Here is a 20,271-nt window from a genome sequence, read left to right on the forward strand (position 1 = left end):
ACTAATGATTTAAGCCTGTGTCCTCATGTAGAAAGTCAGCTTTCCTTCCCACTTCCTGGGCCTCCTAAGTAGAAAGTAACTCTTTTTATTTCAGACTACATGTTCCTAAGACTCTTGCAGAATACTCCGAGGGGCTGGGGAGATGACTCAGTGGTTGAGTATGTGCTGCTGTTTCAGAGGATTTGCAGCAGGACTTTGAAGCAGTATTTTAATCTGCTCAAAACTTTTCAGTGGGTGCACACCTGCTTCTCGCTACTGTACCCCAGTGTTCTGGATTCCCCAAAGACAGACCACATACACAGCCTTATATTTTCAATACCTTAAACAGCTCAATGGCTGGGCCACTCCCTAACTCCACGTGGCACACACACACACACACACACACACACACACACACACACACCCCTCTGATACTCCTGAGTTAATACTTACTAAATTTATATTTTATCTTTCCTGTCCTAGACCCTGCTGGGCAACCCTCCTGCAGCTGCTTTCCCCCTGCACCTACATGTCAGCTGTCTCTCTCTCTGCACCTTTCTGGCATAATCCATCTCCTATGCCCACATCATGGTGGAATCCCCTCTTCTTCCTTCCTTGGTTCCTTCCTGGGAATCCTAAAAGTCCCGCCTCTCTCTCCCTGCCCAACCTTGGCCTCCAGTAGATTTATTGATCAGTCAAAAACCAACTGGGGGCACTGCAAACAGGATATATAATTAGCATGAAAATACAAGCTCCTCCTGGATTTGAGTGTGGTTCCTACTGCCCATGTTGGGTGGCTCATAACTTTCTGTAATTCCACCTCCAGGGTACCTGTACTCATACATGTATGCGTGCACATGCACATACAGACACAATTAAAAATACAACAAATCTTTTAAAAAAGAATTATTGGGACTAAAATATGTGATACTCTTAAAGTGATACTCAGTACTGTATGCCATATTTTTTGTTTGGTTGGTTTTTGCTTGTTGCCAATCATTGAACCTAGGGCCTCAGGCATCCTAAACCATACTTCATCATTGACCTGCTTTTCCAGCTACTAAATAGTTAATATATTAAGAAAAGAAATGGGTGGGCATTCTTGGAAAGTAAGGCTAATAATAGTCTTTATTAAATACAGGCGTTATTGTTTAGTTTTATACTAGTCATTTATCCCTAACATATCAGATCCTGGCTAGGCAGAACACATGCATTCATGTCTTCTGGCCTGAGCACAGCCTGTTGGGTTCGTAACCCTAGATAAGATGTGTGCAGGAAGAGGGAGTTAGCAGGACAGAAAGATTGCGCCAGTGTTCCAGGAACTAAAGAGACTCCTAAGCAAGTGTAAGAACCAAGCTGAAGCCATAATAGAGGCGGCGGGTGGCATCTGATTGTGTCATTCCTGGCTGCACAGTAGCAATGACACTAGCTAGACTAGTCCTCAGACCACAGAGTGGGTAGTGAAGGCTCTCAGTGTCATCGCCTTGGACAGCCTCCTCCCCTGCTGTCCAGATAACCCATGCTTTATCAAACCAGACTCTTACTTTCCCTCTCCTTCGTATCTTTTTTCCATTATTGTCTGGCTGAAATGCAGTTCCCAGCCCTTCTTTCTGGTAAGGCCCAGGCTACTCCACTATGGTTTTCAACCCTTCTCTGCTGCCTGAAATAAGAATGAACTATTTTCCTTTTTTTGGCTGTATTATGGAATTCTAACTATACCATATATCAATGGATACTTGTATATATGATGTCCCTTCTAACTGTAGGCATAGAAAGGCAAGGTTTTTTTTAGTTTATGCCTTAGGCCAGTGCAATAAGGAACCTCTTAATTTGATTAAGTTGCTTTGAAGAATTAATTAAGTGGCACAAAATGACTTAGAAAGAGTCAGCTGCATAGCATGTCTCACCATCATCTCTAGAAGAGGTCCGTATGGTGCTTGTCTGTGGAGATCATGTTTAGTAAACGTGCTGTTTTGGCGGGGTTGAAGTGCCTTTAATTAGGAGGAGGGACGAGCCTGAAGGCTAAGAACAGTAGGAGTCACCTTCCCTGTACTTCTGCCACCTCAGCATTCATCCATGTTGTTTTTGTGACCTTTCCACTTTGTGCAGAGCATCTACTAAGAACATCTTCAACTAGCCGACCCGCCTCTCTCCCAAGAGTCCCTGCTATGGAAAGTGCCAAGACCATCTCAGGTAATGACTTTTATCTGAAAAATTATTAAAACAAACAAACCCCTAAAACCCTCCTAGAAGTCTTCAGTTGCCCACATTGTAGAGATGACGTGTTGAAGGTACATCTTTCTGAAAGTTGAGAGTTAGATATGCAATGACTAATTTGAAGAGTGAATCAAAGCACACTAAAAATTCCTGGAAGCTGCTTGCTGGTATGGTAAAGCCCCACACAGCGAGGGCACTGGAGGCTCACTGTGTTTGTCCTCAGTGTTTCGGCTACCTATATTACTCTCCCTTGTGGCCTTCTCAGTTGTACCTGGAAAGGAAAAGTCCTGATAGCTCCGCTGTGGTCTGGCTACTGTCCCCCTTGACATGGAGTGAGCACACCCCTCCCTGTGTCCTCTCACTCTTGATTCCGACTGACTACAGTGAAGGGTTGGCATTACTCACATAAAATGTTGTCTCATCTCAGAGTCTTAGCACACCACTTTAAAAACTTACTGAATTAAGACATACAATGTACTTGGGGAAAAAAAAAGAATAGCCATAAAATTATGCCTAAAACCATGTAAGTTTGATATTCTATAGTCATTTAATATGAGAAAGCATCTGCCCCTTCAGGATCTTTAGGGTAACACTTTACTAATGCTGCCTGTTTGTCCTGATTTCATCCCGACCTTGTTAGCCCAGCATGAGTGTGGCAGCACACACCTGTGTTCATGTGCAGAGGCTGAGGCAGGAGCGTTCCAGGATGATTTTTTTTTTTTCTGTGTCAGCCTTGCAAACTTAGTGATAATTGACTTGATTGATACTTTTTAATTTTTGTCTTCCTGGTATGTGTTTGAAGCTGCATGCATCTCTGCAGAGATGCCCCTCTCCCTCCTCCCTTTCAGCAGTTCTGCATTTAGAGGGGTGTGTTTATTTTACTTGTAGGTGCTGGGTAGGGGTGGGTAGTTGCACATATTGCTTTGGTTTTTAGCTGTGTTTGTGTAGCTCTCACTGTGTACTAGGTAAATACTGGGAATGTTGCATGTTAATAAGGCACTTGTTCCCTTAAGATGTGATATGGTTTGTATTTCTACTACCAGCCTTTTCATAGATTTTAAATCCTTTAATTTTTTATGATAATGTCTCATTCTATAGCCCAGGCTAACCTCATGTTCATGGTGGCCTCCTGCCTCAGTTTGAAAGCACAGGGATTCTAGACATCAATCCCTCTGCCAGCTATATAAGTATTCGGAATGAAAACTAAACCCAGTCATGAGTGGGTTCAAGGGTTAGCTCCTCCTCTCACAGGGTAATAGCTGTTCTTTAGGAATCTTCAGAAGAAATTCTCAAGCTCGAACTAAAAAATTTAAAGCATGTATATCACTCTATACTCTTAAAAGATATGCAATTGTAATTGTCAATATATATATACAACATTTAAAATTATTTGACAAAGCATTTTTTTTCTAAGAAAACAATCTAGATGTCAAAAAATAAAGTAACTCTCAATCTTTCTAAGACATTTTATCCTCAGAATTTTTAAACTTGTTTTAATTGAAATAGATTTTCTAGAATATATTCAGATTATGATTTCTCCTCCTTCAACTTTTCCCAGACCCTCCCCACTTACCCACCCACTCAAATTCACTCCTTTCTCTCATTAAATAACAAACAGGCAATAATAATAATAATAATAATAATAATAATAATAATAATAATAATAATAATAAGGGAAAAAAACAAGAAACATAAACAGATGCCAGATCTGAGATGCACAAATTCTCACACACAGAACTCTTTCCTTAAATTAGAAAATGCATTGTATTTATTCATAGTACTTGGTACCATGTGACATAAGATTTTTGTACAAATACAAAAAGTTGATCATTTCCCTATCTTCTTCCCATCCCTTTCTTTACTTCTCTTTCTTCCCCTATACAGTTGTTTTCTCATATGTACTTAATGATTTTATGACTTGTATAGCATCCAGGAACCACAAGTGAGAGAAAACATATTTGTCTTTGTGAGACTGACTTAGTTTGGGTAATAATATAAAATGTTGGGAGACTGTCTCATTAGAGTGTACATCCCTTTCCCTGCAAATGATGAAAATTTGTTCTTTTTGGCATGAAGAAAAAAATCCACTGTGTGCGTATTCCCAGTTGCTTTGTCCCTTCCTCTGTTGTGAGACCTAGCTTGGTCCCATGACTTGGCTACTGCGAATAGTGCTGCAGTCCACATCGAGGAACCAGTTCCTCTAGGATACATTGATTTGGATAGATGGGAGCTCTAATTTCAGTTTTGGGTGAAACTTCCATATTGAGTTGCACGGTAGTTGGACTAGTTTATATTCCACCATGACTTTCTCACAGTGTCTCGACGGAGTAGTGAAGAAATAAAACGGGACATCTCTGCATCTGAGGGAGCGTCACCAGCCTCTCTCATGGCTATGGGCACCACGTCGCCACAGCTCTCCCTCTCTTCCTCTCCCACCGCCTCTGTCACTCCAAGCACCCGGAGCCGAATAAGGTAGGAAACATGTTCTGTGTACTGCTCCTGGCCTTTCAGAGTGAAGGACCTGCTTACAACTCAGTGCTGACTGTCCCTCTTTCTTTTTTCTGATACTCGGTGTTGAATTTTGTTTTGTTTGAAACTGGAAGTGGCTCAGTAAGTGCAGGTGAGGCATCTTAAATCTAAAAACCCAAGTGCATGCCCTTTTGAATGCCAACATGAAGGCTTGAGCATTTCAGACTTTGCATTTTCAAATTAGAGATGTTCTACTGGTAAATTCTATGAAGATACTTCAAATTAGGTACTTGCTTTTGGGGAGAGTGTTGCTCAGTGGTCAGATACTTACTTAGCATGTGTAAAGGCCTTGGGTTCAATGTCCAGTGTCATAAATAAATCAGTAAATAAGGTGTAGGGAGGACAAAGAGAAAGAAGTAACACAAAGTAGACACAGGCATGCCCACACTCAGCACTCAGAGGATGGAGGCAAGAGAACTGTGCTAAGCTTGGCTACGTAGTAAGACTGTCTAAAAACAGACAGACAAACTGAAAAAAACCTCTGAAATCCAAAATCCTGTCCAAGCATGTATTATGAAGTGGAGTTGTGGGCATCCTGGGAGAGTGTTAGAGAAGGCTTCCCAGGAGGTAGAGCCTGCACGGAGTCTGTGAGCACTGTGGCTATGGACATTATTGGCAGGATAAGTAACTTGAATACATGTAGGAAAGGGATGACTGAGCATGTAGTCTGGGCACATACATGATCTGTAGGAAATGCTAGGGTTTAGGAGACAGAGACAGACAGCTAGAGGATGATGGCTACTGTCTCAGGGCAGAGAAAACCTGGTTGAGTAGCTAGGTGATAGGACCTCTGTGAAGTCAAAAGGCTCACTTTGGTGAGATGCGAGGTAATGAGTGGAGTGAATAAATCAAGGTGATGAAAGAAGTTTTTTCTTCTGCAGCAAAGTCCAGAAAACTAGTTCAAAGGATATTTCTTCTAGTATTATGGGTTGAAGTTATCAAGTCTGATCAGGGTAGTCACAGGGTTAGAGAACCCAAGAAAGGCTGGGTTCAGGAGTTTTATTGCAAAGGCGACAATGACTTTAACGACAGGTTTCTATGTAAGGAATGCAGGCATAGCAACTGTGAGTGGGGGGCAGCTCTGATTGGTCAGACTGGATCAGACAACAAGGTGCTGTGCTCTTCAGTGAGCAGCACATAGGAGTGTGAGTTCATGTGTTAGAAGTGCTTAGAGGAGTGGTGATACATAGTGTAAATCATAGCACACAGGACACACAAGCAGCTGCCCCTGTGAGTTTGAGGCTAGCCAGAACAAATAAATAATCAAAGCTTTTTTTTCCCACACACACACACACACACACACACACACACAGTTTTTTTAGGTGGGAAAAAATATTGGAAATTTAGCATACATTGTAGGAATGAGAAAAACTGTTGACAAGTATAAGATTAAGAACAGGAGTAATGGAAAGGGTTTCAGAAACTTCACTGTTGCCGGGCAGTGGTAGTGCATGTCTTTAATCCCAGCACTTGGGAGGCAGAGGCAGGCGGATTTCTGAGTTCGAGGCCAGCCTGGTCTACAGAGTCTACAGCTTGGTCTACAGTTCCAGGACAGCCAGAGCTACACCTGTCTCGAAAAAAAAAAAAAAAAAAAAAAAAAAAAAAGAAAAGAAACTTCACTGTCTGTTAGGTTCTAGGTTTTAGGATAGAGTGTAGCACTTGACCATTCAAACTCAAATTATGAAATTTAAAAAAGATTTTTGCAGAGACAGGATCTTACTTCATAGTCTAGACCTGGCTTGAACTTTAGATTCTTCTATCTTAGTTTCCCAGGTATTGAGATTATATATAGGCTTATGTCACATGCCTGTTATATGAACATATTTTTATTTATATTTCTTTCTTCCTTAATTGTCTTTATTTTTATTTTATGTGTGTGTTTTTCCTGACTGTATGCCTGTGAACCATGTGTATGTAGTCCTCACAGAAGCCAGAAGAGGGCATTGGATTCCCTGGGCTGGCTAGTGGTTGGTGGGAATCAAACTTGGGTCCTCGAGAACAACCAATGTGCTTAACCTCTGAACCATCCTTCCGGCCCCATGAACTAACTTTTAAAGCCATACCTCTTGTGTGACCAGCCTCTGAGGAGTGTATACCCATAAGCAGTACATTTTATGAATAGGTAGACAGTGCAGGGCCACAGCAGCTTGGCCATTCTGCCATGCCAAAGACTTGGTAGGCACAGTGGAGCACACATGTACTCCTTCTTAGGACTCAGGAAGATGAGGCAGAAAGGTGAACTCAGGAATTTGAGCCCAGCCTGGAACATAGTGAGCTTTCATCTTAACAATCAGGTTATACAGTTTAGCACATACTTAATATCTCCTTAGAAGTGATATATGTTTTTGTTTGCAATGGTGGGGATTGAACCTAGACGTATTCTAGGCAAGCACTCTAGGACTGAACTACAGCCTGCCTAGCTAGCTAGCTACCTTCCTATCTATCTATCATCTACCTACCTATCTATCATCTATCTATCTATCTATCTATCTATCTATCTATCTATCTATCTATCTATCTATCTATCTGTGGTGGTTTGAATATGCTTGGCTCAAGGAGTGGCACTGTTAGGAGGTGTGGTCTTGTTGGAGCAGGTGTGTCACTGTGGGGGTGGGCTTTGAGATCTTCCTCCTAGCTTCCAGGAAATCAGTCTTCTCCCAGTTTCCTTTGGAACAAGATGTACAACTCTCAGCTCCTTCTCCAGCTCCATGCATGCCTGGTTGCTTTTTTTCTCCCGCCATGATGATAATGGACTGAACCTCAGAACTTACAAGCCAGCCTCAATTAAATGTCCTTTATAAAAGTTGTCTTGGTCATAGTGTCTCTTTACAGCAATGGAAAGCCTAACTAATATACTATCTATCTATTTATCTTGAGGCAAAGTTTCCCTAAATCACCAGGCTAGCGTAGAACTTTCACCAAAGCCTAGACAGGTCTTGACCTTGTAGTCTCCCTGCCTTCACCTCAGAAATGGTGGGGTGGGAGTACAGGCCTACTCTACCAGGCTAGCTTAGAACTTCACAGAACTCTCCTGCCTCTGCCTTCTCAGTGCCTCAGCACATAGTATAACATGTGTTGTTAATGTTTATTGCTACCTCTTTTTTTCCTCCAGGTCTTAAAACATAGAGTAAACTTATTTTTCCTATATGATGTTTTATGTATGGATATTTTCTCTGAATATATATCTGTGCACTGCATGCACACGTGGTATCTGCAGAGGCCAGAGGAAGGCACTGGGTTCTCTGGAACTGGAGTTAGGAGTTAGAGACCATTGTGAGTGGCCATGTCTGCGCTCGGCACTGAACCTGGGTCCTCTGAAGAGCAGTCTGTGCTCTTAACCACCGAGCCATCTCCAGCCCTTATTGCCATGCCTTTTCTGTCTCATTTGTCTAATTTTGAGCTCTTCATCTCACAAAACCTTGTTGATGAGAGCATTGAGGACATAAGGAAATAAGAAGGGTGGAAATAAACTAAAGCATTTTATAGACTAGAAGGCTCAGAGCAGTTTGTGTGTCGCCATATCGTGCTGAGCACCCTGATTCTATCCTGTTACTCCATACAGAGTGTTTGTGCCACGTGTGACCAGACTGAGAACCGATGGTGAAATTAAATAAAAGGCTATGGCGTAGCATAGATTAGTTTTGTGCATTTTTCTATTTAAAAGTGCAGAGTGGTGCTGTGATCTTATTGTGGGACTCAAATATTTCAACTTGGGTTCCTTATTTTCACAAATTAGGGAAGAAAGGAAAGACCCCCTCTCAGCATTGGCGAGAGAATATGGAGGATCCAAGAGGAACGCCTTGTTGAAGTGGTGTCAGAAGAAAACAGAAGGCTATCAGGTAAGCATATGGTTCTCTCATTCCATGGAAGCAATTGCTGCACAAGTGCCACCTACCACAACTGACTGTGTTCCTTACATTCAGATGGCTCTGTTTGGTTGTTTTCAAGACAGGTTTTCTCTGTATCCCTGACTGTCCTAGAACTCACTCTGTAGACCAGGCTGGCCTTGAACTCAGAGATCTCCTGCCTCAGCCTCCTGAGGGCTTGGACTAAAGGCCAGCACTACTACTGCATGGCGTACTCATCTTAAGATAGTTTAGCATTAGGTTTGAATCTTTGCTTTCACAGCACTTGGCCATTCCTGTTGGGGTTTGTAATACCTGCCACTCCTTCCTCTGTCTTCTAGCATTTTGCTCAGGGTTTATTTTAGATGATGTTAAATGTGACTGAAGATTTAATTCCACACAAATTAAATGTATTTATTACCCTGCTAAGAAATGCAATTTAGATTCGTGTATCCTCACATAGGATTTAAGTTACAGAGACTATTTCCAGATTGCAATTGATTTTCCTCAGAAATGTACAGGAATACATGAGAAGGTGATCCGAGTTCTGTATTCCTGGGCTCATAACAAAACGGCCAAAAAAGACCTAACCAACAGAGATACCAAAGTAGTGGAAGAATCAGTGAACAAGGCCTACCATTAAGAAGCCTCCTATGGGCAAATTCGTATACAACTCAGGCAGAGATTGTCAGGTCCTTTAGGATTAAAGACCCACGTATATGCAGCTGTAAGGCAGTCAGCAGCATGAGCGTCTACTAGTGGTCTGCTGTTTGTCACTCATTAGTCAAGTGGAGTTAGAGTGAGGGTGTGAGGGGCTGGGGAGCTGTGCACTGCCAGGCACAGTGTGGAGTGTTAGGACGGCTGTGAAGGGACCATAGGATCTGACTGTCACAGCAAGGACCCAAAGAGACTGCTTAGGCATTCTGCTCTGTACAGTAGCTTAATTCACAGAGGCCAAGATAGTAGAGGCATCCCAGGGTCCACTGGCAAATAAGGGCATACAAAGGTATTCTCAGTCCTTTGTATGTAAGAAGGCTACTGATTTTTACGCGTTGATTTTTATCAGTTGTAGAAGTGATTGTTTATGTATAAAATTACATCATCTGCAAATAAAGGTGCTTATGCTTCTTCCCTTCCATTTGTCTCCCCTTGATCACCTTCCATTGTAGTGAAATGGATGCTCCATGCCATTCTATTATGACTTCATGTACTAACAGACATCCTTGTCTTGTTCCTGATTTAAGTGGAAATTCTTGAGTTTCTTCTGTCTAGTTTGATGGGCATTGGCTTGGTGTAGAGTGCCTTCATTATGTTGAGCTGTATCTTTTGTATCCCTAGTCTTGCCAGGACTTTTATCATGGAAGGACATTGGGTTTTGTCAAAGGCCTTTTCTCACCTCATGAAATGATGATGCGGGCTGTCTTGCAGTGTTTACATGGTTCACTACTTGATTGTGGCGGAACTTGCATTTGATATGTTCTTGAATCCAGACTACAAGCATTATATTAAGAATGTTTGCATCTATGTTCATAAAGGCGATTGCTGTGCTGCTGCTGCAGTTGTTGTTGTTGTTGCTGTTGTTGCTGCTGCTGTTGTTGTTGTTATTGGTGGTATTTGTGTGGTTTTGGAATTAGGGTAATTGTTGCCTTGTACAAAGGATTAGAAAGTGTTCTTTAGTTTCTCGTTTGTGGAACAATTTTACAAGTGTTGCCATTAATTCTTTTTTAAAGGTCTGGTTGAATTCTGTGCTGAATTGTCTGACTTTTTTTTTCCGTTTCTTTCTTTTTCTTTCTTTCTTTCTTTCTTTTTTCTTTTTTTTTTTTTTTTTTTTTTTTTTTTTGTCATTGTTTGATTGGGAGACTTTTAATTATTGCTTTTGTTCCATTAGGGGTTATAAGTCTGTTTGAATTGCTTATTTGATCTTGATTTAAATCTAGTAGATTGTATATATCAAAAAATTAATCCATTTCTTTTAGGTTTTCCAGTTCGGTAGAGATTGTTAAAGTTTGTCCTTAGGAGTCTCTGAAGTTCGGTGTCTGTTGTAGTGTGCCCCCTTTCATCTCCGATTTTATTAATTTGGATCTTTTTGTTTTGCTAAGTATCTGTCAACTTTTTTTCCCTTTAAGAACCACCTCTTTGTTTCCTTGATTCTTTGTACTTTGTTGTTTCTATTTCATTCAGCCCTGAGTTTGACTGTTTTTGAACATCAACTCTTTTTGAATCAGTCACCATTTATTGCAGGTCGGTTCTCAGTCAGGATTCTGAGATTTAGCCACAGCTGAATTCTTCATGGGTCGGGGCTGAGTAGCCAGCTGCGCTCAGCCATGCTTAGCTGTGCTGTGCCTCCACGCTGACCCTCTTCAGTGCTACTTACTTCACTAATCATATTTGAGTTTCTTGTAAGAAATGTGGAAGCTGAAAACCACACAGGCTGCCAGCACCATGTTAAGCTCACAGTGCTGCCTTTCTGGATTTTGATGGACTTGTGATACTGGCTGTGACCTTTCTGAGCAGTTCCTATGATGCCACTGGGGCTGAAATTCTGCATCCATGTCCAGCTTAGCAGCTCTCCAAGTTTAACCTCTGTGGGTTTCTCCTCCAGTGACACAAGTGACACCATCATGCAGTTCTGTTGTCCCAACAAATGTGAATGCTGGGGACTAACTTCAGGTCCTCTGTAAGAACAGTACGTGCTCTTGACTGCAGAGCCATCTATCCAGCCCTAACCATAATTTTTTTAAACAAAAAGACCAATCTGTTAGAGCTCTTAATGTGTCAGATACCACGTAAGAAGTGCCAGAGCCCCTGTCCAGGCTGGCTGTGTGCATGGTAACATATGTATCCTTAGGCACTAGCAGTTGGTTCAGGCCTTTAGTCTCTGCCGCCTCACAAATCTCTGTTCAGAAAGGGCACGTTGTGACACTTGACTGTTGAGTGGAGTAGGAGCTGTTACGTGACACTTAGTATGCACTGTTGTCACAGACCCCTAAATGGACCACGAATGCTTTATGTCAAGAAAACTGTCTAATCAATGGAGAGAGATTCACTAATACTCATATCTTCTGTCATTAACTCTTTTAAGTGGCATCCTCAAATTACTGTGCTGATGACTGTAATCTTATTAACCATCCATTACAAAACAAGTCCCTGTGGACTCACCTTTTAGTTAACAAATACTTTTGTCTACTTTAAATCATGTCCTGCCATGCATTAACAACACTGTAGAATAGCTAACTCTGGAATATTAGCATTGGAAGGACCTAGATGTTCTGATTTATTGAGGGAGTAAAACCCTCTCAAAGATAAAGAACTGCCTCAGTTATATTGTAATTTCACAAGCGACTTCTAGATTTTTCAAGACTTACTTTAATAAAGCTTCTTAAACATTTCAACCTCCCTTCTAGCCCACTGATCAAAGGTAGGAGAGTACGGTTAATAGGAAGAGGAGGATGTGGACCTGTTTAGAAGTAGTTCTTTGGGTCCATTTCAATCTTCATTGTCAGCAGTCCAGTCCACTCAGATCAGCAGGAGGGGCTGCAGAAGTCCTCTGGGTGCATTTCTTAACAAGCAAAGATCATCAAAGAAAGCAAGGCAAACCAATGCCTGAACATTGTCCACTGTCTGTTGGGTTATACTTATCCTCTTTTCAAACATTGAGTGTCCCCTCACGTTGTCTGCTCCAGGAAAACATCTCATACTCTTTCACCAGACAGCCTCCAGAAAAATATCACATGTCTGCTTCAGCAAAGCATCCTCTCATAAAACAGCTGCCAGAAAAATGTCACATGACACAACTGTGTCTCCAATGAAACCAGAAATTCTCACCTCAACAGACTCTTACTCTCTGCTCCTCACCCAGTTTTAGATCTGTGTCGGGCATCATCTGCTGCATACATAAAGAAGCTTCTTGAAGACTTAAAAGATGCACTAGTCTATGGATAGAATGATAAGTCATTAGGAGTCAACTTAATACTATGTCAGCTTAGAATAATAGTAGAAGGTTCTCCCCTAGGGCCCAAGACTATCTGGCCAGAGGCTCTTGGCCGATAATAGTGTCAGGTATAGGTTTCATTTTGTAGAGTAGGCCTACAATTTGACCCGAAAGTGATTGGTTTCTCCCGTGGTATTTGTGACATTGTTGAATTAGTGGCTTGTAGTTCACTACCAGGCCAGTAGTCAGAGAATTCACAGCTAAGTAAGACTGGCTGCTTTTTTCTTCCAATAGTATGTGTAGCACCTTGTAGCACCTTGTAGCACTATGAAATCTGAACAGTAGTGATGAATCTTCCAGGTCAGTACCTGCTTGGGTTCGCTATGTTCTGTGACTCAAGTATTTGATGTTTTCAGCAACAGGGTCTTACCACCAAGTTCTAGAGGGCAACCAAGAGCACTGGCAGTCTCTAATGTTTGAGGGTCTATGGGTCCTCAGGAGCTAACAACTCCAGAAAAGCTAACCTAGTGCTGGCACTCAGATATTTGTTAGCCTGTAGTCTCTAGTAGGGACATTGTTGGTAGGGTAACTATCTGTGTGCCCCTCACCCCATATAAACACATGCACATATAAAGTTTGATTGTTCTTTTGTTGTTGTTGTTGTTCATTTTGGTTGTTATTTTTTGGAAGCTTCTTTTGTTTCTGTGTGACTTTCGGGTCTTTCTTAGTGATTCCTTCCCATATTTCCTCCTCTACCCTGCTTTCCTGTCCCCTACCTCAATCCTTTGATCCTGTCTAACAAATTTTCAGAGCTGTTAGTAGGGGATCAGCATCCCCTATTTCCTTACGCCTTAGTTAGCTTTGACTGTTCGCTTGTCACACCTCGAGCTGAGCACCACGTTTACCCTGATTGATTTATTTATTCACTTATCTTTTGCTTGATGACATCAGTAAGTAAGATTTCCTTTTATTACTATTTTGCTGAGGATTCCTTAAAAAAAAAAAAATCAAGAATGAGTCAGGTGTGATGGTGCATGGCTTTAATCCCAGCATTCACTCGTGAGGCAGAGGCAGGGGGATCTGTATGAATTTGTGGTTAGCCTGGTCTAAAGAGTGAGATCCTATTCCCAGAACAAGCGGAGGGATAGTTGAGTGGTTAACAGCAGTAGGGGCTCTTCCAGAGGACCCAGGTTTGGTTTTCAGCACCTATGTGGCAGCTTTTAAGTGTCTATATCAAATGCCTTCTTCTGCCTTCTGTGGGCATGAATGTAGTGTACAGGCAGACATGTAGGCAAAAACCATGTATATAAAATAAAGAATAAATAGCCTCTCAGAAAGAAAGGAAGGAAGGAAAGGAAAGAAGGAAGGGAGGGAGGGAAGAACGGAGAGGGGGGGTAAAGAAATCAGGAGTGAATATTGGGTTTTGTCAAATGTTTTGTCTGTATCTATTGAATTGACCCTATAGTTTTCCTTTCTGGCTTATTAATAGAATTACACTGAGTTTTGTATGTTAAATCATTTGTATTCAAATGACAAATTTCAATGGTTAATGGAGTTTCATATTTTCTCTTTATTGCTAGAACCTCTTAAGGTTGTTGCTTTATACTTTGTCAGGATATGGTATTAAGATATGTTGACTTCCTCAAATAAACTCTTAGGAATTACCTCTTGAGGTTTATGGAGAAATTTGTGTAAAACTGGCATTATTTTCTTTATATGTTTGATAGAATTTTCCAGAGAAGCTTCTGAACCTGGGGTTTTCTTTGTTGGGAAGTTTTTAACTACAAAATCTGATTTCTTTAACAGTCCAGACTGTTTATATCTGTCTGTGAGTGAACTTGGGTTTACATGTGTGGCTGTTTCATCTGTGTTGTTGGTGAGTTTTTCATGGTGTCATATGATCCTCTATATCTAATAGTGTGATTTATGTAGTAGTGTCTTCTTTCCTCAGATTAATCTACCTAGAAGCTTGTCAAATATATTTGTCTTATCAAAGAATCAATTTGGGGTTTTATATTCTCTGTTATTTTTATTTTCTGTTTCATTGAACCCACTGTAATTGTTATTTCTTTCTTTTTACTTTAAGATGGAACTCAGAAGCCACTTGGGTTTCAGTTTCTTATGGTGAAAGATGTTATCTTGATTTGAAGCTTTTCATCTTTTCTGTTGACATTCTGTAAGTTTTGGTATATTATGTTTTAATTCAGAAAACTCTTTTAGTTTTTCTTTCCTTTTTTATTTTTATTTAATTTTATTTTGAAACAGAGTTTTGCTATGTTGCTTAGGCTGGCCTTAGACTCCTGATTAGGAGTCACTCTCCTATCTTAGCCTGTTACTTGCTAATTTAGTTTTTGACCCATGGGCTGACCATGGGCTGCTTAGAAGAATAGCATTTGGTTTCTAAATATTTGAGGATTTTTCCAGAGATTTTCATGTTTCTAGTTCAAGTCCAGTGTGCCCAGTGAGTTCTTTCAGATTTTTTTAAGACTCCTTTGGGATTCAGAAAATGCTTTGCTAATATTCAGTGGCCACTGATGTACCATGGCTGGAGAGATGCTGTGTAGACAGAGGGCAGCTCAGTTTCATTTGTTAGAGTGGTGCTCCTGGCTTCCCAGCCTCAGTTGTGTTTGCTTACTCTGTCACCTGTTGAAAGGAAGGTATTAGAATCTCTTGACAATGACTGCAGCATTCTCTACCTGTAGTTGTAACAATTCAGGCACTTTGATGCTGGTTGGTGGGTTGTTGGTTTCTCTCTGTATTTCAGGCTGTCCTAGAACTTGAGGCCATGTCTTGTCTCAGCATACCACACACTACGGTTACAGCTGTGCACTGGTTTGCCTGTGCACACCACAGATTTACCGGACCCTTACACGTTTAGGATTCTTTCTCTTTGCCTCTGCTGTTAGGAAATGGTTTTGCTTTTCATCCCTGATATTTTTATTCTTAATTTTACTTTATCTGATAATATATCTATTTTCATTTTCTTTTATTTATTCAGCATGATTATGTATTTGTATGTGTGTGTTTGTGCATGCACACGTGGGCAACCGGTCATGCGAACTTGTGCCTACCACATGTGTATCTTTATGCATGTGGAGGCCAGAAGTCAAGCTTGGCCTTCTTCCTTAGGTGGTTCACCGTTTTTGTTAGTCTGTTTTATTTTAATTATGTGTACATGGGTATGTGCACACAAGTAGGTATCCTTAGAGCCCAGTCCCATAGGCCTGAAGTTGTGAGCCCTCTGACATGCCTGCTGGGAATTGAACTTTGGTCCTCTGGAAGAGCACTACATTTTCTTATCTACTTCTTACCCTCTCCCTCTTCTTCCTCTCCTTCCTCTCCTTCTCCTCTTCTTTTAGACAGTCTCTCATTGACTTTGGGCTTGCCGGATAGGTTAGACATGACTGACCAACAAGTCCAGGGATCCTCCTGTTTTTCCTTCCCCAACACTGCGATTACAAGCATGGGCCTGTGCCCAGATTTTTGTTTGGTTTTGGTTTTGGTTTTGGTTTTGGTTTTGGTTTTGGTTTTTGTTTTTGTTTTTGTTTTTCGAGACAGGGTTTCTCTGTATAGCCCTGGCTGTCCTGGAACTCACTCTGTAGACCAGGCTGGCCTCAAACTCAGAAATCCACCTGCCTCTGCCTCCCAAGTGCTGGGATTAAAGGCGTGTGCCACCACTGCTCAGCTATGCCCAGATTTTTAAGCTGCAGCGCTTGTATTCACTTTTCCAACTGAAAATTATCTACCCAGTTCCTTTATTGGGCTTCTTTTTGATGGCAGATAATTTATTAGTATCTTTATTAATGATTTTTCTAAGGTTTACACTATAAATTTTACCATAATTTACTTATTGGTTGTCCTAATTTTCCTTTAAAAAAAAATTTAAAAAGAAAAGAAAGAAAGAAAAAAATAGCAACTTTGCTCCAGTATAGCTTTGTTTCTTCTTTCTCTGCACTGTCAGTCTCAATGTATCTCTGTGTGTTACAAACTTGAGAGCAAAGTATTAGAAAAAAGGAGCTTTTAAAAGAGTTTTAACAAGAGGACCACACACACTATTTTTACTTCCTATTTTAGCCACTTTTGTGAATAATACTTCTTCATTTGTTACTTGCCTTTAGTTGGTTTCCAGTGCTCCAAATAGTTATTGTTTGATAATTTTGTTTTTGGATTTGATTTTTAGAGGAAGTATTTGTCTATATTTTTGGCTCTACCACTTCCAAAAATCTCCTAGCATGTTTTTGGGATTCCTCTCCCCTAACCTCAGCCCTCTTTTGGACTAAGCAAATCAAAGGCAGGGACTTAATCTTTCATTCTTTTAGGAGTGTGTATCTCCATGGTTTAGAGTCAGCATAGTCAGAAATAGTTAACAAATAAACCTTCCTACATCCTCTGGGACCACAGACCATTCCCAAACAAGCAGGAGAAGAGGAAGTTCTTCTGATAGACATGATGAAGTGATCATGCTCAGCTCTCTAGGGGTGTGTGTATGTGTGTGCGTGCGCGCGAGTGCGTGCGTGCATGCGTGCGTGCAGGCAACTCAGCCTAAGGAGACTGCCTCCAAAGCTTAGGTTCCTCCATTCTTCCTGGCTCCACACGATAGAGCAGAGGAGGATTCTGTAGGAACAGAGGCTGCTTCCCTCAACTCATCCTGTGCTCTTACTCCTATTCTTCCCTTACATTTGTCTGGGAAGACTTAAGTGTCTTTCAGAAAGACAGGACAGCATGCTGCTCCCCTCACACCTCCATCTGTCCTTCTCGTTCTCCTTTCTCTACCTGAGACTGCCTCCACTTCATGATTAGAATTTGGAGCAGGCCAGAGGGAGTGGAAGAGAAAGGGCAGGCACAACAGTTACAGCACATTAGAACTCCCCAGAGTCAAGGCAGAGCTTCGTTTCTTTACTCCCCAGAGTTAAATGAAAAAGGTGCCAGTGTAGATAAGGTTTCAATCTGAATCAAATCTAAGTTAAAAGTCTAAGTCTTTTTGTTTTACATTGTCTTCTATGTGGAAACTGAATATGTGAAAAGATCTTATTGTTTGTAAATATTACTGTGTTCTAGGGGTTAAAAATACTCCAACAAAGAATGGCCCACTGTGGAGCCCCACCCATTCGCTCTGTGGAGTGTGCCAGCTAAAATGGACACAGTCAAGTACGAATGCAGCTTTCACGTAGCATCCTCCGCCCTCATGGCAAGAGATAGATCATCATCTAGAAAGAAATTACAGAGGAGAGCTTCACATTTCCTCAAGACACCTCAGGGAATAAAAAGAACCCAAATTTCAGGGCTTTTCCTGGGCTCGTGTGCTTTGTACACTGCAGAGGTCAGATGATAGCTTTGTGGTCACAGTGGAGTGAGAGAGCTGCTTCCTGTTGTCAGGGGATTCCTTTTAATGCCAAACATAGCAGCGGGGGAAACAAAATTTTCCCAGAAGCAAATGCACTTACTGCATTTTGTCTAAACATGATTTTGACAGCGACTATTGACATCTATTTCCAGAAATGTCAGTGCTATAATTTTAAAAGTTCATTTCTTAGTACCATTGCATAAATTACTTTGATCATGTCCTGTGTTTTGGCTCTCACATTGTAGCCCAGGCTGTCCCTCAGGCTTGCAGTCTCCCAGTGCTGAAGTTGAGGTATGAGCCATCATGCCTTGCAAGTGCCCTTTAGCACGCAGGGGAGGAGCCTACTGAGCCACTAACCCTTCCCTGGCTGACACAGTTTGGTTTTCCTGCATGGGTTCAGGAGTAGAGAAATGACAAGACCAATCCTTAACTGCCCACTTCATTTCTTCATTATAAATATTTTGATCTATATTTAAGGACCATAAAATTGGGGAACTATTTGGTAATGATGCCCTTCCAGCTGCCTGACAGTCTGGCCATCATACAGCAAGAATAGCTGTATAGATATAAATAGTATTGCCTCACTAGTGGGTTCCTGAGAGATGGGAAGAGAGACTGGCTTAAAGGGTTTGAATAGGTTTCTAGGTCCTTGTCTTTCCACTGGATGCAGTCGGTTCATTCTCCCTGCACTTTGTCTCTGTATAACTTCCACCCATGATGTAGAACAAATTTGCTGATTATAGTGACATGGTTGGTTCCCATTGTTCTTGGTTCACTTTAAAATAATTGTCTTGAGAATGGATTTCCTTAAAGGACCCAACACCCTCTTCTGGACTCTGAGGATAGCTACATATGTGCACTTACCCACATTTACATGATTTAAAATAATATAAAATAAAATAACAAAGAAGGCAGACCACTCAAGGAACAGCAAAGCAAGACACTAAAGCCACATGTGGTGGCTCATGTCTATAAGTTCTAGTGCTTGGATGGTAGAGGTAAGAGGATCACAGTTCAGTGGTGCTTTCTAATGCAGACTGAATTTGAGGCCAGCCTGAGCTACATGAATTTGTCTTTAAAGGGAGGGGGACACTATATCTTGGTTTGGTGGCACATGACCTTGAACTCAGTATTTGGAGGCTGAGCAGAGGGATTGTTATAAGCTTGAGGCCAGCCTGGGCTACATAGCTACATCGAATAGAAAAGCCCTGAGTATCTCAAAAGGAAAAAAAAAAAAAAAGATGATAAATACTAAGTCAGCACTTCAAATTCTAGCCTCCGAAGTTAGAGACTTATAGACTTAGGTTGGGGGGTGGATCGGGGGTGGATCGGGTGGAGGGGTGGATCCAGCTACTGCCTGGTTACACACTAAGCTAGCCTACACCCCAGCAGCAATTTGATTTTTCAGTATGTTTTCATAAGTATGGTTTTTTTATTACAAGCAATGCTAAGAAATAGAAGGGAAATAGCTAAGTAATGTTTTTAAGAGCTGCTTAATTTTACTAAAAGAAGGATCATTGAACTATCTGATTCAAATAATTTTAAAAATATCATTGTAAATAAATGTGTACAGTCCCCGTTTCTTCTTGTGTTTCATCTGGTTTGGATCCTAGCTTAATAGTATGGCAGCTGCAGAGGAGCTGAAGTTTGACACGTTGATTTCATTATATACGTGACTGCTTGAGTCTCATAAATGAGTGTAGCCTGAGGACATCCTGGGTGTTTGGGGTGATCTCTCCATTTGTAGAAGCAGCTTACTTATAAAGATTGTCACCTCCTGATAAATAATTATGGAGAGGGCAATCAGCTATTAGGCGTTGTCAGGAGAGGAGAAAGAGAAAACTTCTTTTCTGAATGGGCCTTTTAGGTCTGCGAGACGGCAGGCTGGCCTGCTCATCTGCACGTACAGTCCAGAACTTAATGGCTTCAGATAATGACTTCATCTGTTTAGCTCATCACTCTGCAGTCTGGGTGGGGCGTAATGGGTATCTCTCTTCATTTAGTTTCCTCAGAGGTGGTTCAGTACTGCCTGGGGCTGGAACCATCTCTCAGTTTCCTCCCTCAGGACTGGCGGTTGGTGACTAATGGCTGTGACAGAACCTCTATACATAGCCTCTCTTAGCTATACCTGCCTTCTAGGCACAAGTGTCTTCAGAGAGACAGGCAAAAGAATCTCTCCTCCTGTGACCTAGTTTTGATCACAGTGTCCTTTCCGTCATGTTGTTTTTCACGGGCAGTAATGAAGTGATGCCCGTTCACGGGGCAGGAAGACGGCAGGCACAACTTGAGGGAGGGGATGACAGGTTCTAAAGAGACTCTAGAAAGATTGCTGCAGCCACATGCCCCCTGAGAGACCTCTCTCTCTCAGATAAGTAATGAGAGGAGCTAGTGGACAGGGTGGACACAGCCTGAGACTCCTTTTTAAA

At 41.4% G+C, this 20,271-nt stretch overlaps 1 long non-coding RNA gene across 1 annotated transcript; it reads left to right on the forward strand.

Moving 5' to 3' along the window:
• The first annotated feature begins 2,037 nt into the window (after positions 1-2,037).
• Positions 2,038-8,583, forward strand: LOC117701516 (uncharacterized). Its single transcript, XR_013070204.1, has 3 exons — positions 2,038-2,172; positions 4,512-4,668; positions 8,462-8,583. It is a non-coding gene; the product is annotated as an uncharacterized LOC117701516 (long non-coding RNA).
• Positions 8,584-20,271: the final 11,688 nt, after the last annotated feature.

This window comes from Arvicanthis niloticus, unplaced genomic scaffold (assembly GCF_011762505.2).
Source record: "Arvicanthis niloticus isolate mArvNil1 unplaced genomic scaffold, mArvNil1.pat.X pat_scaffold_1240_arrow_ctg1, whole genome shotgun sequence".
Taxonomy (NCBI): domain Eukaryota; kingdom Metazoa; phylum Chordata; class Mammalia; order Rodentia; family Muridae; genus Arvicanthis; species Arvicanthis niloticus.